Below are 18,013 nucleotides of genomic sequence, written 5' to 3'. Positions count from 1 at the left end.
ACTAAAACCAGATACTCTGAAACAAATAAAATATAAATCGTATTGTACAAACGGGCCGGTGTCAAACTCACAAGTCCTCACACGAGCAGGACGTGGAAAAGTGGGAATCCAGGGGGAAAAAAAAATGGCCTCCGTTCTTTCTTTCTTTCTTTCTTTCTTTCCTTCGTGTGGTCTTCCGTATTTTGGGAGAGGATTCTTAATTATAGTCTCAAAATAACTTTTCTCGAGAGAAGGGTGCTTTTATAAACATTTGTGATTCACAAAAGGGTTTTCGAAGAATCGCATTCAAACTGGAGAAAGTAAGGTCCGTTGAAACCGCCGCCGATACACCACCATATTTTTTTTCATCATCATCATCATCATCATCATCATCATCATCATCATCATCATCATCATCATCATCATCATCATCATCATCATCATCATCATCCCGTGATGATCATTTTAATGGATGAATTTCTCACGGTATATTTATACATTTATATTGTGCGAATTCTAAAATCGATTAGTTGTGGCAGGCAATGTTTGGATTTGGGTTTGCCATGAAAGAACAGTGTTGACAGAGTTTATTATAATGGACAAGAAATGTTTAAAAGGATATATTTTGATTGATGAAAAAGATAAATCCTGTAATGTCTGTGACCAGCTGGACCCGGACGGCATCCAATCAAGCTTCAAACGCAGCAACTGATGATAGTATATTATATAGAACCACATCCAAAGGGAGGGCATTCCACAGGTTCACAATTCCATGGGAAAAAGCTTCTTTATCCGACTGATGTCTCTCTCTCTCTTCTTCTTCTTCCTCTTCCTCTTCTTATTCTTCCGCTTCTTCTTCTTCTTCTTCTTCTTCTTCTTCTTCTTCTTCTTCTTCTTCTTCTTCTTCTTCTTCTTCCTCTTCCTCTTCTTATTCTTCCGCTTCTTCTTCTTCTTCTTCTTCTTCTTCTTCTTCTTCTTTCGGCTGGTCCCGTTAAGGGCCACCACAGCGGATCATCCGTATGATCCGCATAGTGATTTGGCACATGTTTTACGCCGGATGCCCTTCCTGACACAACCCTGGTCGCCTCTTACGACACAGGGATATGGTACACCTATTCTAACCGGGGTATACACCGGCTCAGTACACTGGTACTCATTTCGCCGACCTCGGAAGGATGACAGGCTGAGTCAACCCCCTGGTGTATTAATTCAGTGGCCCAACGGGGCTTGAACTCAGGACCTTTTGGATCCCAAGCCGCTGCCCGAACCACTGCGCCAACACCAGGCCATATTCTCCGACTGATGTCTGAGGTACTGAATTGGTTCGTTCCAGAAACTCAACGAAAATGCTACATTCCATAAACTCAATGTATTTGGTACGTTCCTTAAACTCAATGTATTTGGTACGTTCCTTAAACTCAATGTATTTGGTACGTTCCTTAAACTCAATGTATTTGGTACGTTCCTTAAACTCAATCAATTTGGGACATTCCATAAAGTCAATGTATCTGGTACGTTCCATAAACTCAATGTATTTGGTATGTTCCATAACTTCAATGTATCTGGTACGTTCCATAAACTCAATGTATCTGGAAAGTTCTATAAACTCAATGTATCTGGTACGTTCCATAAACTCAATGTATTTGGTACGTTCCATAAACTCAATGTATTTGGTTCGTTCCATAAACTCAATGTATTTGGTACGTTCCATAAACTCAATGTATCTGGAAAGTTCTCTCAACGCAATGTATTTGGTACGTTCCATAAACTCAATGTATTTGGTACGTTCCATAAACTCACTGCATTTGGTATGTTCCTTAAGCACAATGTATTTGGTATGTACCTTAAACTCAATGTATTAGGTACGTTCCATAAACTCAATGTATCTGGTACTTTCCATAAACTCAGTGTATCTGGTACGTTCCATAAACTCAATGTATCTGGTACGTTCCATAAACTCAATGTGTCTGGTACGTTCCATAAACTCAATGTATCTGGTACGTTTCATAAACTCAATGTATTTGGTACGTTGCATAAACTCAATGTATCTGGTACGTTCCATAAACTCAATGTATTTGGTACGTTCCACAAACTCAATGTATTTGGTACGTTCCAGAAACTCAAAGTATCTGGTACGTTCCAGAAACTCAATGTATCTGGTACGTTTCATAAACTCAATGTATCTGGTACGTTCCATAAACTCAATGTATCTGGTACGTTCCATAAACTCACTGCATTTGGTATGTTCCATAAACTCAATATATTTGGTACGTTCCATAAACTCAATGTATCTGGTACGTTCCATTAACTCAACGTATTTGGTACGTTGCATAAACTCAATGTATTTGGCACATTCTATAAACTCAATGTATCTGGTACGTTCCATAAACTCAATGTATCTGGTATGTTCCATTAACTCAATGTATCTGGTTCGTTCCATAAACTCAATGTATTTGGAACATTCCATAAACTCAATGCATCTGGTACGTTCCATAAACTCAATGTGTCTGGAAAGTTCTATAAACTCAATGTATCTGGTTCGTTCCATCAACTCAATGCATTTGGTACGTTCCATAAACTCAATGTATCTGGTAAGTTCTCGAAACTCAATGTATTTGGTATGTTCCATAAACTCAATGTATTTGGTATGTACCTTCAACTCAATATATTTGGTATGTTCCATAAACTCAATATATTTGGTACGTTCCATAAATTCAATGTATCTGGTACGTTCCATAAACTCAACGTATTTGGTACGTTCCATAAACTCAATGTATCTGGTACGTTCCATGAACTCAATGTATCTGGTACGTTCCATAAACTCAACATATTTGGTACGTTCCATAAATTCAATGTATTTGGTACGTTCCATAAACTCAATGTATCTGGTACGTTCCATAAACTCAATGTATCGGGTACGTTCCATAAACTCAATGTATTTGGTTCGTTCCATAAACTCAATGTATTTGGTACGTTCCATAAACTCAATGTATCTGGAAAGTTCTCTCAACACAATGTATTTGGTATGTTCCATAAACTCAATGTATTTGGTACGTTCCATAAACTCAATGTATTTGGTACGTTCCATAAACTCACTGCATTTGGTATGATCCTTAAACACAATGTATTTGGTATGTACCTTAAACTCAATGTATTAGGTACGTTCCATAAACTCAATGTATCTGGTACTTTCCAGAAACTCAATGTATCTGGTACGTTCCATAAACTCAATGTGTCTGGTACGTTCCATAAACTCAATGTATCTGGTACGTTCCATAAACTCAATGTATCTGGTACGTTCCATAAACTCAATGTATCTGGTACGTTCCATAAACTCAATGTATCTGGTACGTTCCATAAACTCAATGTATCTGGTACGTTCCATAAACTCAATGTATCTGGTACGTTCCATCAACTCAATATATTTGGTACGTTCCACAAACTCAATGTATCTGGTACGTTCCAGAATCTCAACGTATTTGGTACGTTCCATAAACTCAATGTATCTGGTACGATCCATAAACTCAATGTATTTGGTATGTACCTTCAACTCAATGTATTTGGTATGTTCCATAAACTCAATATATTTGGTACGTTCCATAAATTTAATGTATCTGGTACGTTCCATAAACTCAATGTATTTGGAACGTTCCAATAAACTCAATGTATCTGGTACGTTCCAGAAACTCAATGTATTTGGTACGTTCCATCAACTCAACGTCTTTGGTACGTTCCATAAACTCAATGTATCTGGTACGTTCCAAAACTCAATGTATTTGGTACGTTCCATAAACTCAATGTATCTGGTACGTTCCATAAACTCAATGTATCTGGTACGTTCCATAAACTCAATGTATCTGGTACGTTCCATAATCTCAATGTATTTGGTACGTTCCATAAACTCAACGTATCTGGTACGTTCCATAAACTCAATGTATCTGGTACGTTCCATAAACTCAATGTATTTGGTACGTTCCATAAACTCAATGTATCTGGTACGTTCCATAAACTCAATGTATCTGGTACGTTCCAATAACTCAATGTATCTGGTTCGTTCCATAAATTCAATGTATTTGGTACGTTCCATAAACTCAAATGTATCTGGTACGTTCCATAAACTCAATGTATTTGGTACGTTCCATAAACTCAATGCATCTGGAAAGTTCTCTAAACTCAATGTATTTGGTATGTTCCATAAACTCAATGTATTTGGTATGTACCTTCAACTCAATGTATTTGGTACGTTCCATAAACTCAATATATTTGGTACGTTCCATAAATTCAATGTATCTGGTACGTTCCATAAACTCAATGTATATGGTACGTTCCATAAACTCAATATATTTGGTACGTTCCATAAACTCAATGTATCTGGTACGTTCCATAAACTCAACGTATCTGGTACGTTCCATAAACTCAACGTATTTGGTACGTTCCATAAACTCACTGCATTTGGTATGTTCCATAAACTCAATGTATTTGGTACGTTCCATCAACTCAACGTCTTTGGTACATTCCATAAACTCAATGTATCTGGTACGTACCAAAACTCAATGTATTTGGTACGTTCCAGAAACTCAATGTATCTGGTACGTTCCATAAACTCAATGTATCTGGTACGTTCTCAAAACTCAATGTATTTGGTATGTTCCATAAACTCAATGTATTTGGTATGTACCTTCAACTCAATGTATTTGGTATGTTCCATAAACTCAATATATTTGGTACGTTCCATAAATTTAATGTATCTGGTACGTTCCATAAACTCAACGTATTTGTTACGTTCCATAAACTCAATGTATCTGGTACGTTCCATAAACTCAATGTATTTGGTGCGTTCCATAAACTCAATGTATCTGGAAAGTTCTATAAACTCAATGTATCTGGTACGTTCCATAAAGTCAATGTATTTGGTTCGTTCCATAAACTCAATGTATTTGGTACGTTCCATAAACTCAATGTATTTGGTACGTTCCATAAACTCAATGTATTTAGTACTTTCCATAAACTCAATGTATCTGGTACGTTCCATAAACTCAATGTATCTGGTCCGTTCCATAAACTCAATGTATTTGGTATGTACCTTAAACTCAATGTATTTGGTACGTTCCATAAATTCAATGTATCTGGTACGTTCCATAAACGCAATGTATTTGGTACGTTCCATAAACTCAATGTATTTGGTACGTTCCATAAATTCAATGTATCTGGTACGTTCCATCAACTCAATGAATTTGGTACGTTCCATAAACTCAATGTATTTGGAACGTTCCATCAACTCAATGTATTTGGAACGTTCCATAAACTCAATGTATTTGGTACGTTCCATAAACTCAATGTATCTGGTACGTTCCATAAACTCAATGTATCTGGTACGTTCTATAAACTCAATGTATCTGGTACATTCCATCAACTCAATGTATTTGGTACGTTCCATAAACTCAATGTATCTGGTACGTTCCATAATCTCAATGTATTTGGTACGTTCCATAAACTCAACGTATTTGGTACGTTCCAGAAACTCAATGTATCTGGTACGTTCCATAAACTCAATGTATCTGGTACGTTCCATAAACTCAATGTATCTGGTACGTTCCATAAACTCAATGTATTTGGTACGTTCCATAAACTCACTGCATTTGGTATGTTCCTGAAACACAATGTATTTGGTATGTACCTTCAACTCAATGTATTTGGTACGTTCCATAAACTCAATATATTTGGTACGTTCCATAAATTCAATGTATCTGGTACGTTCCATAAACTCAATGTATCTGGTGCGTTCCATAAACTCAATGTATCTGGTACGTTCCATAAACTCAATGTATCTGGTACGTTCCAGAAACTCAATGTATCTTGTACGTTCCATGAACTCAATATATCTGGTACATTCCATAAACTCAATGTATTTGGTACGTTCCATAAACTCAACGTCTTTGGTACGTTCCATAAACTCAATGTATCTGGTACGCTCCATAAACTCAATGTATCTGCTACGTTCCAAAACTCAATGTATTTGGTACGTTCCATGAACCCAATGTATCTGGTACGTTCCAAAACTCAATGTATTTGGTACGTTCCATAAACTCAATGTATTTGGTACGTTCCATAAACTCACTGCATTTGGTATGTTCCTTAAACACAATGTATCTGGTACGTTCCATCAACTCAATGTATTTGGTATATTCCATAAATTCAATGCATCTGGTACGTTCCATAATCTCAATGTATTTGGTACGTTCCATAAACTCAATGTATCTGGTACGTTCCATAAACTCACTGCATTTGGTATGTTCCCCAAACTCAATGCATTTGGTACTTTCCAGAAACTCAATGTATCTGGTACGTTCCATGAACTCAATGTATCTGGTCCGTTTCATAAACTCAATGTATTTGGTATGTACCTTAAACTCAATGTATTTGGTACGTTCCATCAATTCAATGTATCTGGTTCATTCCATAAACGCAAGGTATTTGGTACGTTCCATAAAGTCAATGTATCTGGAAAGTTTTATAAACTCAATGTATTTGGTACGTTCCATAAACTCAATGCATCTGGTAAGTTCTCTAAACTCAATGTATTTGGTATGTTCCATAAACTCAATGTATTTGGTACATTCCATAACTTCAAAGTAACTGGTACTTTCCATAAACTCAATGTATCTGGTACGTTCCATAAACTCAATGTATTTGGTACGTTCCATAAACTCACTGCATTTGGTATGTTCCTTAAACACAATGTATTTGGTATGTACCTTAAACTCAATGTATTAGGTACGTTCCATAAACTCAATGTATCTGGTACTTTCCATAAACTCAATGTATCTGGTACGTTCCATAAACTCAATGTATCTGGTATGTTCCATTAACTCAATGTATCTGGTTCGTTCCATAAACTCAATGTATTTGGAACATTCCATAAACTCAATGCATCTGGTACGTTCCATAAACTCAATGTGTCTGGAAAGTTCTATAAACTCAATGTATCTGGTTCGTTCCATCAACTCAATGCATTTGGTACGTTCCATAAACTCAATGTATCTGGTAAGTTCTCGAAACTCAATGTATTTGGTATGTTCCATAAACTCAATGTATTTGGTATGTACCTTCAACTCAATATATTTGGTATGTTCCATAAACTCAATATATTTGGTACGTTCCCTAAATTCAATGTATCTGGTACGTTCCATAAACTCAACGTATTTGGTACGTTCCATAAACTCAATGTATCTGGTACGTTCCATGATCTCAATGTATCTGGTACGTTCCATAAACTCAACATATTTGGTACGTTCCATAAATTCAATGTATTTGGTACGTTCCATAAACTCAATGTATCTGGTACGTTCCATAAACTCAATGTATCTGGTACGTTCCAGAAACTCAATGTATCTGGTGCGTTCCAAAACTTAATGTATTTGGTACGTTCCAATAAATTCAATGCATCTGGTGCGTTCCATAAACTCAATGTATTTGGTACGTTCCATAAACTCAATGTATCTGGAAAGTTCTATAAACTCAATGTATCGGGTACGTTCCATAAACTCAATGTATTTGGTTCGTTCCATAAACTCAATGTATTTGGTACGTTCCATAAACTCAATGTATCTGGAAAGTTCTCTCAACACAATGTATTTGGTATGTTCCATAAACTCAATGTATTTGGTACGTTCCATAAACTCACTGCATTTGGTATGATCCTTAAACACAATGTATTTGGTATGTACCTTAAACTCAATGTATTAGGTACGTTCCATAAACTCAATGTATCTGGTACTTTCCAGAAACTCAATGTGTCTGGTACGTTCCATAAACTCAATGTGTCTGGTACGTTCCATAAACTCAATGTATCTGGTACGTTCCATAAACTCAATGTATCTGGTACGTTCCATAAACTCAATGCATCTGGTACGTTCCATAAACTCAATGTATCTGGTACGTTCCATAAACTCAATGTATCTGGTACGTTCCATCAACTCAATGTATTTGGTACGTTCCACAAACTCAATGTATTTGGTACGTTCCATAAACTCAATGTATCTGGTACGTTCCATAAACTCAATGTATCTGGTACGTTCCATAAACTCAATGTATCTGGTACGGTCCATAAACTCAATGTATCTGGTACGTTCCATAAACTCAATGTATCTGGTACGTTCCATAATCTCAATGTATTTGGTACGTTCCATAAACTCAACGTATCTGGTACGTTCCATAAACTCAACGTATTTGGTACATTCCATAAACTCAATGTATCTGGTACGTTCCATAAACTCAATGTATCTGGAACGTTCCAATAACTCAATGTATCTGGTTCGTTCCAGAAACTCAATGTATTTGGTACGTTCCATAAACTCAAATGTATCTGGTACGTTCCATAAACTCAATGTATTTGGTGCGTTCCATAAACTCAATGTATCTGGAAAGTTCTCTAAACTCAATGTATTTGGTATGTTCCATAAACTCAATGTATTTGGTATGTACCTTCAACTCAATGTATTTGGTACGTTCCATAAACTCAATATATTTGGTACATTCCATAAATTCAATGTATCTGGTACGTTCCATAAACTCAATGTATCTGGTACGTTCCATAAACTCAATATATTTGGTACGTTCCATAAATTCAATGTATCTGGTACGTTCCATAAACTCAACGTATTTGGGACGTTCCATAAACTCAATGTATCTGGTACGTTCCATAAACTCAATGTATCTGGTACGTTCCATAAACTCAACGTATTTGGTACGTTCCATAAACTCACTGCATTTGGTATGTTCCATAAACTCAATGTATCTGGTACGTTCCAGAAACTCAATGTATTTGGTACGTTCCATCAACTCAACGTCTTTGGTACGTTCCATAAACTCAATGTATCTGGTACGTACCAAAACTCAATGTATTTGGTACGTTCCATAAACTCAATGTATCTGGTACGTTCCATAAACTCAATGTATCTGGTACGTTCTCAAAACTCAATGCATTTGGTATGTTCCATAAACTCAATGTATTTGGTATGTACCTTCAACTCAATGTATTTGGTATGTTCCATAAACTCAATATATTTGGTACGTTCCATAAATTTAATGTATCTGGTACGTTCCATAAACTCAACGTATTTGGTACGTTCCATAAACTCAATGTATCTGGTACGTTCCAATAAACTCAATGTATCTGGTACGTTCCAGAAACTCAATGTATTTGTTACGTTCCATAAACTCAATGTATCTGGTACGTTCCATAAACTCAATGTATTTGGTACGTTCCATAAACTCAATGTATCTGGAAAGTTCTATAAACTCAATGTATCTGGTACGTTCCATAAAGTCAATGTATTTGGTTCGTTCCATAAACTCAATGTATTTGGTACGTTCCATAAACTCAATGTATTTGGTACGTTCCATAAACTCAATGTATTTAGTACTTTCCATAAACTCAATGTATCTGGTACGTTCCATAAACTCAATGTATCTGGTCCGTTCCATAAACTCAATGTATTTGGTATGTACCTTAAACTCAATGTATTTGGTACGTTCCATAAATTCAATGTATCTGGTACGTTCCATAAACGCAATGTATTTGGTACGTTCCATAAACTCAATGTATCTGGAAAGTTTTATAAACTCAATGTATCTGGTACATTCCATCAACTCAATGAATTTGGTACGTTCCATAAACTCAATGTATTTGGAACGTTCCATAAACTCAATGTATTTGGAACGTTCCATAAACTCAATGTATTTGGTACGTTCCATAAACTCAATATATCTGGTACGTTCCATAAACTCAATGTATCTGGTACGTTCTATAAACTCAATGTATCTGGTACGTTCCATCAACTCAATGTATTTGGTACGTTCCATAAACTCAATGTATCTGGTAAGTTCTCGAAACTCAATGTATTTGGTATGTTCCATAAACTCAATGTATTTGGTATGTACCTTCAACTCAATATATTTGGTATGTTCCATAAACTCAATATATTTGGTACGTTCCCTAAATTCAATGTATCTGGTACGTTCCATAAACTCAACGTATTTGGTACGTTCCATAAACTCAATGTATCTGGTACGTTCCATGATCTCAATGTATCTGGTACGTTCCATAAACTCAACATATTTGGTACGTTCCATAAATTCAATGTATTTGGTACGTTCCATAAACTCAATGTATCTGGTACGTTCCATAAACTCAATGTATCTGGTACGTTCCAGAAACTCAATGTATCTGGTGCGTTCCAAAACTTAATGTATTTGGTACGTTCCATTAAATTCAATGCATCTGGTGCGTTCCATAAACTCAATGTATTTGGTACGTTCCATAAACTCAATGTATCTGGAAAGTTCTATAAACTCAATGTATCGGGTACGTTCCATAAACTCAATGTATTTGGTTCGTTCCATAAACTCAATGTATTTGGTACGTTCCATAAACTCAATGTATCTGGAAAGTTCTCTCAACACAATGTATTTGGTACGTTCCATAAACTCAATGTATTTGGTACGTTCCATAAACTCACTGCATTTGGTATGATCCTTAAACACAATGTATTTGGTATGTACCTTAAACTCAATGTATTAGGTACGTTCCATAAACTCAATGTATCTGGTACTTTCCAGAAACTCAATGTATCTGTACGTTCCATAAACTCAATGTGTCTGGTACGTTCCATAAACTCAATGTATCTGGTACGTTCCATAAACTCAATGTATCTGGTACGTTCCATAAACTCAATGCATCTGGTACGTTCCATAAACTCAATGTATCTGAGTACGTTCCATAAACTCAATGTATCTGGTACGTTCCATCAACTCAATGTATTTGGTACGTTCCACAAACTCAATGTATTTGGTACGTTCCATAAACTCAATGTATCTGGTACGTTCCATAAACTCAATGTATCTGGTACGTTCCATAAACTCAATGTATCTGGTACGGTCCATAAACTCAATGTATCTGGTACGTTCCATAAACTCAATGTATCTGGTACGTTCCATAATCTCAATGTATTTGGTACGTTCCATAAACTCAACGTATCTGGTACGTTCCATAAACTCAACGTATTTGGTACATTCCATAAACTCAATGTATCTGGTACGTTCCATAAACTCAATGTATCTGGAACGTTCCAATAACTCAATGTATCTGGTTCGTTCCAGAAACTCAATGTATTTGGTACGTTCCATAAACTCAAATGTATCTGGTACGTTCCATAAACTCAATGTATTTGGTGCGTTCCATAAACTCAATGTATCTGGAAAGTTCTCTAAACTCAATGTATTTGGTATGTTCCATAAACTCAATGTATTTGGTATGTACCTTCAACTCAATGTATTTGGTACGTTCCATAAACTCAATATATTTGGTACATTCCATAAATTCAATGTATCTGGTACGTTCCATAAACTCAATGTATCTGGTACGTTCCATAAACTCAATATATTTGGTACGTTCCATAAATTCAATGTATCTGGTACGTTCCATAAACTCAACGTATTTGGGACGTTCCATAAACTCAATGTATCTGGTACGTTCCATAAACTCAATGTATCTGGTACGTTCCATAAACTCAACGTATTTGGTACGTTCCATAAACTCACTGCATTTGGTATGTTCCATAAACTCAATGTATCTGGTACGTTCCAGAAACTCAATGTATTTGGTACGTTCCATCAACTCAACGTCTTTGGTACGTTCCATAAACTCAATGTATCTGGTACGTTCCATAAACTCAATGTATCTGGTACGTTCTCAAAACTCAATGTATTTGGTATGTTCCATAAACTCAATGTATTTGGTATGTACCTTCAACTCAATGTATTTGGTATGTTCCATAAACTCAATATATTTGGTACGTTCCATAAATTTAATGTATCTGGTACGTTCCATAAACTCAACGTATTTGGTACGTTCCATAAACTCAATGTATCTGGTACGTTCCAATAAACTCAATGTATCTGGTACGTTCCAGAAACTCAATGTATTTGTTACGTTCCATAAACTCAATGTATCTGGTACGTTCCATAAACTCAATGTATTTGGTACGTTCCATAAACTCAATGTATCTGGAAAGTTCTATAAACTCAATGTATCTGGTACGTTCCATAAAGTCAATGTATTTGGTTCGTTCCATAAACTCAATGTATTTGGTACGTTCCATAAACTCAATGTATTTGGTACGTTCCATAAACTCAATGTATTTAGTACTTTCCATAAACTCAATGTATCTGGTACGTTCCATAAACTCAATGTATCTGGTCCGTTCCATAAACTCAATGTATTTGGTATGTACCTTAAACTCAATGTATTTGGTACGTTCCATAAATTCAATGTATCTGGTACGTTCCATAAACGCAATGTATTTGGTACGTTCCATAAACTCAATGTATCTGGAAAGTTTTATAAACTCAATGTATCTGGTACATTCCATCAACTCAATGAATTTGGTACGTTCCATAAACTCAATGTATTTGGAACGTTCCATAAACTCAATGTATTTGGAACGTTCCATAAACTCAATGTATTTGGTACGTTCCATAAACTCAATATATCTGGTACGTTCCATAAACTCAATGTATCTGGTACGTTCTATAAACTCAATGTATCTGGTACGTTCCATCAACTCAATGTATTTGGTACGTTCCATAAACTCAATGTATCTGGTACGTTCCATAATCTCAATGTATTTGGTACGTTCCATAAACTCAATGTATCTGGTACGTTCCATAAACTCAATGTATCTGGTACGTTCCATAAACTCAATGTATTTGGTACGTTCCATAAACTCACTGCATTTGGTATGTTCCTGAAACACAATGTATTTGGTATGTACCTTCAACTCAATGTATTTGGTACGTTCCATAAACTCAATATATTTGGTACGTTCCATAAATTCAATGTATCTGGTACGTTCCATAAACTCAATGTATCTGGTGCGTTCCATAAACTCAATGTATCTGGTACGTTCCATAAACTCAATGTATCTGGTACGTTCCAGAAACTCAATGTATTTGGTACGTTCCATAAACTCAATGTATCTTGTACGTTCCATGAACTCAATGTATCTGGTACATTCCATAAACTCAATGTATTTGGTACGTTCCATAAACTCAACGTCTTTGGTACGTTCCATAAACTCAATGTATCTGGTACGCTCCATAAACTCAATGTATCTGGTACGTTCCAAAACTCAATGTATTTGGTACATTCCATGAACCCAATGTATCTGGTACGTTCCAAAACTCAATGTATTTGGTACGTTCCATAAACTCAATGTATCTGGAACGTTCCATAAACTCAATGTATTTGGTACGTTCCATAAACTCACTGCATTTGGTATGTTCCTTAAACACAATGTATTTGGTACGTTCCATAAACTCAATGTATTTGGTATGTTCCATAAATTCAATGCATCTGGTACGTTCCATAATCTCAATGTATTTGGTACGTTCCATAAACTCAATATATGTGGTATGTTCCGTCAACTCAATGTGTTTGGTATGTTCCATAAACTCAATATATTTGGTACGTTCCATAAACTCAATGTATCTGGTACGTTCCATAAACTCACTGCATTTGGTATGTTCCCCAAACTCAATGCATTTGGTACTTTCCAGAAACTCAATGTATCTGGTATGTTCCATAAAGTCAATGTATATGGTCCGTTTCATAAACTCAATGTATTTGGTATGTACCTTAAACTCAATGTATTTGGTACGTTCCATAAATTCAATGTATCTGGTTCATTCCATAAACGCAAGGTATTTGGTACGTTCCATAAACTCAATGTATCTGGAAAGTTTTATAAACTCAATGTATTTGGTACGTTCCATAAACTCAATGCATCTGGTAAGTTCTCTAAACTCAATGTATTTGGTATGTTCCATAAACTCAATGTATTTGGTACATTCCATAATGTCAAAGTAACTGGTACTTTCCATAAACTCAATGTATCTGGTACGTTCCATAAACTCAATGCATTTGGTACGTTCCATAAACTCACTGCATTTGGTATGTACCTTAAACTCAATGTATTTGGTACGTTCCATAAACTCAATGTATCTGGTACGTTCCATAAACTCAATGTATTTGGTACGTTCCATGAACTCAATGTATTTGGTACGTTCCATAAACTCAATGTATCTGGTACGTTCCATCAACTCAATGTATTTGGTATGTTCCATAAATTAAATGTATCTGGTACGTTCCATAAACTCAATGTATCTGGAAAGTTCTTTCAACTCAATTAATTTGGTACGTTCCATATACTCAATGTATTTGGTACGTTCCATAAACTCAATGTATCTGTTACGTTCCATAAACTCAATGTATCTGGAACGTTCCATAAACTCAATGTCTTTGGTATGTACCTTAAACTCAATGTATTTGGTACGTTCCATAAACTCAATGTATCTGGAAAGTTCTATAAACTCAATGTGTCTGGTACGTTCCATCAACTCAATGTATTTGGTGCGTTCCATAAACTCAATGCATCTGGTAACTTCTCCAAACTCAATGTATTTGGTACGTTCCATAAACTCAATGTATTTGGTACGTTCCATAAACTCAATGTGTCTGTTACTTTCCATAAACTCAATGTATCTGGTACGTTCCATAAACTCAATGTATTTGGTACGTTCCATAAACTCAATGTATCTGGTACGTTCCAAAACTCAATGTATTTGGTACGTTTCATAAACTCAATGTATCTGGTACGTTCCATAAACTCAATGTATCTGGTGCGTTCCATAAACTCAATGTATCTGGTACGTTCCATAAACTCAATGTATTTGGTACGTTCCATAAACTCAATGTATTTGGTACATTCCATAAACTCAATTAATTTGGTACGTTCCATAAACTCAATGTATTTGGTACGTTCCATAATCTCAATTAATTTGGTACGTTCCATGAACTCAATGTATCTGGTACGTTCCATAAACTCAATGTATCTGGTACGTTCCATAAACTCAATGTATCTGGTACGTTCCATAAACTCAATGTATCTGGTACGTTCCATAAACTCAATGTATTTGGTACGTTCCATAAACTCAATGTATTTGGTACGTTCCATAAACTCAATTAATTTGGTACTTTCCATGAACTCAATGTATTTGGTACGTTCCATAAACTCAATGTATCTGGTACGTTCCATCAACTCAACGTATTTGGGATGTACCTTAAACTCAATGTATTTGGTACGTTCCATAAACTCAATGTATCTGGGACGTTCCATAAACTCAATGTATCTGGTACTTTCCATAAACTCAACATATTTGGTGCGTTCCATAAACTCAATGTATTTGGTACGTTCCATAAACTCAATGTATCTGGTACGTTCCATCAACTCAACGTATTTGGGATGTACCTTAAACTCAATGTATTTGGTACGTTCCATAAACTCAATGTATCTGGGACGTTCCATAAACTCAATGTATCTGGTACTTTCCATAAACTCAACATATTTGGTGCGTTCCATAAACTCAATGTATTTGGTACGTTCCATAAACTCAATGTATTTGGTACGTTCCATAAACTCAATGTATCTGGTACGTTCCATAAACTCAATGTATCTGGTACTTTCCATAAACTCAATGTATTTGGTACGTTCCTTAAACTCAACTAATTTGGTACGTTCCATAAACTCAATGTATCTGGTACGTTCCATAAACTCAATGTATCTGGTACGTTCCATAAACTCAATGTATCTGGTACGTTCCATCAACTCAACGTATTTGGGATGTACCTTAAACTCAATGTATTTGGTATGTACCTTAAACTCAATGTATTTGGTACGTTCCATAAACTCAACGTATTTGGTACGTTCCATAAACTCAATGTATCTGGTCCGTTCCATAAACTCAATGTCTTTGGTATGTACCTTAAACTCAATGTATTTGGTACGTTCCATAAATTCAATATATCTGGTACGTTCCATAAACGCAATGTATTTGGTACGTTCCATAAACTCAATGTATTTGGTATGTTTCATAAACTCAATGTATCTGGTACGTTCCATAATCTCAATGTATCTGGAACGTTCCAGAAACTCAATGTATTTGGTACGTTCCATAAACTCACTGCATTTGGTATGTACCTTAAACTCAATGTATTTGGTACGTTCCATAAACTCAATGTATCTGGTACGTTCCATCAACTCAATGTATTTGGTACCTTCCATAAACTCAATGTATTTGGTACGTTCCATAAACTCAACGTACTTGGTACGTTCCATAAACTCAATGTATCTGGTCCGTTCCATAAACTCAATGTCTTTGGTATGTACCTTAAACTCAATGTATTTGGTAAGTTCCATAAACTCAATGTATCTGGAAAGTTCTATAAACTCAATGTGTCTGGTACGTTCCATCAACTCAATGTATTTGGTGCGTTCCATAAACTCAATGCATCTGGTAAGTTCTCCAAACTCAATGTATTTGGTACGTTCCAGAAACTCAATGTATTTGGTACGTTCCATAAACTCAATGTATTTGGTACGTTCCATAAACTCAATGTATCTGGTATGTTCCAAAACTCAATGTATTTGGTACGTTTCATAAACTCAATGTATCTGGTACGTTCCATAAACTCAATGTATCTGGTACGTTCCATAAACTCAATGTATTTGGTACGTTCCATAAACTCAATGTATTTGGTACGTTCCATAAACTCAATTAATTTGGTACGTTCCATAAACTCAATGTATTTGGTACGTTCCATAATCTCAATTAATTTGGTACGTTCCATGAACTCAATGTATTTGGTACGTTCCATAAACTCAATGTATCTGGTACGTTCCATCAACTCAACGTATTTGGGATGTACCTCAAACTCAATGTATTTGGTACGTTCCATAAACTCAATGTATCTGGTACGTTCCATAAACTCAATGTATCTGGTACTTTCCATAAACTCAACATATTTGGTACTTTCCATAAACTCAACGTATTTGGTACGTTCCATAAACTCAATGTATTTGGTACGTTCCATAAACTCAATGTATCTGGTACGTTCCATAAACTCAATGTATCTGGTACTTTCCATAAACTCTATGTATTTGATACGTTCCTTAAACTCAACTAATTTGGTACGTTCCATAAACTCAATGTATCTGGTACATTCCATAAACTCAATGTATCTGGAACGTTCCATAAACTCAATGTATCTGGTACGTTCCATCAACTCAACGTATTTGGGATGTACCTTAAACTCAATGTATTTGGTACGTTCCATAAACTCAATGTATCTGGTACGTTCCATAAACTCAATGTATCTGGTACTTTCCATGAACCCAACATATTTGGTACGTTCCATAAACTCAATGTATTTCGTACGTTCCATAAACTCAATGTATTTGGTATGTTCCATAAACTCAATGTATCTGGTACGTTCCATAAACTCAATGTATCTGGTATGTTCCATAATCTCAATGTGTCTGGTACGTTTCATAAACTCAATGTATCTGGTACGTTCCAGAAACTCAATGTATTTGGTCCGTTCCATAAATTCAATGTATTTGGTCCGTTCCAGAAACTCAGTGTATCTGGTACGTTCCAGAAACTCAATGTATCTGGTACGTTCCATAAACTCAATGTATCTGGTACGTTCCATAAACTCAATGTATCTGGTACGTTCCATAAACTCAATGTATCTGGTACGTTCCATAAACTCAATGTATCTGGTACTTTCCATAAACTCAATGTATTTGGTACGTTCCTTAAACTCAATTAATTTGGTACGTTCCATGAACTCAATGTATTTGGTACGTTCCATAAACTCAATGTATCTGGTACGTTCCATCAACTCAATGTATTTTGTATGTTCCATAAATTCAATGTATTTGGTACGTTCCATAAACTCAATGTATCTGTTACGTTCCATAAACTCAATGTATCTGGAACGTTCCATCAATTCAATGTATCTGGTACGTTCCATAAACTCAATGTATCTGGTACGTTCCATACTCTCAATGTAATTGGTATGTTCTATAAACTCAATGTATTTGGTACGTTCCATCAACTCAATGTATCTGGT

General features: G+C 35.6%; 2 protein-coding genes across 8 annotated transcripts in view; one reads left to right on the top strand and one right to left on the bottom strand.

Moving 5' to 3' along the window:
* LOC147022121 (ADP-ribosylation factor 1-like) overlaps positions 1–205 on the bottom strand; it is a 28,606-nt gene extending 28,401 nt beyond the window's left edge. The window contains exon 1 of the mRNA XM_085892725.1: positions 72–205. The gene's annotated coding sequence lies outside the window, so the exon portion shown is untranslated. The remainder of the gene's footprint in view (positions 1–71) is intronic.
* The window catches only part of ATPAF2 (ATP synthase mitochondrial F1 complex assembly factor 2), a 204,771-nt gene that overhangs the window by 92,329 nt on the left and 94,429 nt on the right, over positions 1–18,013 (top strand). The window contains exon 1 of one of the 7 annotated variants that reach the window (XM_085892723.1): positions 966–1,290. The exons of the other annotated variants lie outside the window; for them this stretch is intronic. The gene's annotated coding sequence lies outside the window, so the exon portion shown is untranslated. Of the gene's footprint in view, positions 1–965; positions 1,291–18,013 lie in introns of those variants that run through there. 7 annotated transcript variants of the gene reach the window in all.

Source organism: Eptatretus burgeri, chromosome 8 (genome assembly GCF_056783735.1).
Source record: "Eptatretus burgeri isolate ZD-2024b chromosome 8, Ebu_testis_v1, whole genome shotgun sequence".
Lineage (NCBI taxonomy): Eukaryota > Metazoa > Chordata > Myxini > Myxiniformes > Myxinidae > Eptatretus > Eptatretus burgeri.
Note: the sequence above shows the minus strand (reverse complement) of the source record. Positions and strands in the feature narration are given on the sequence as shown.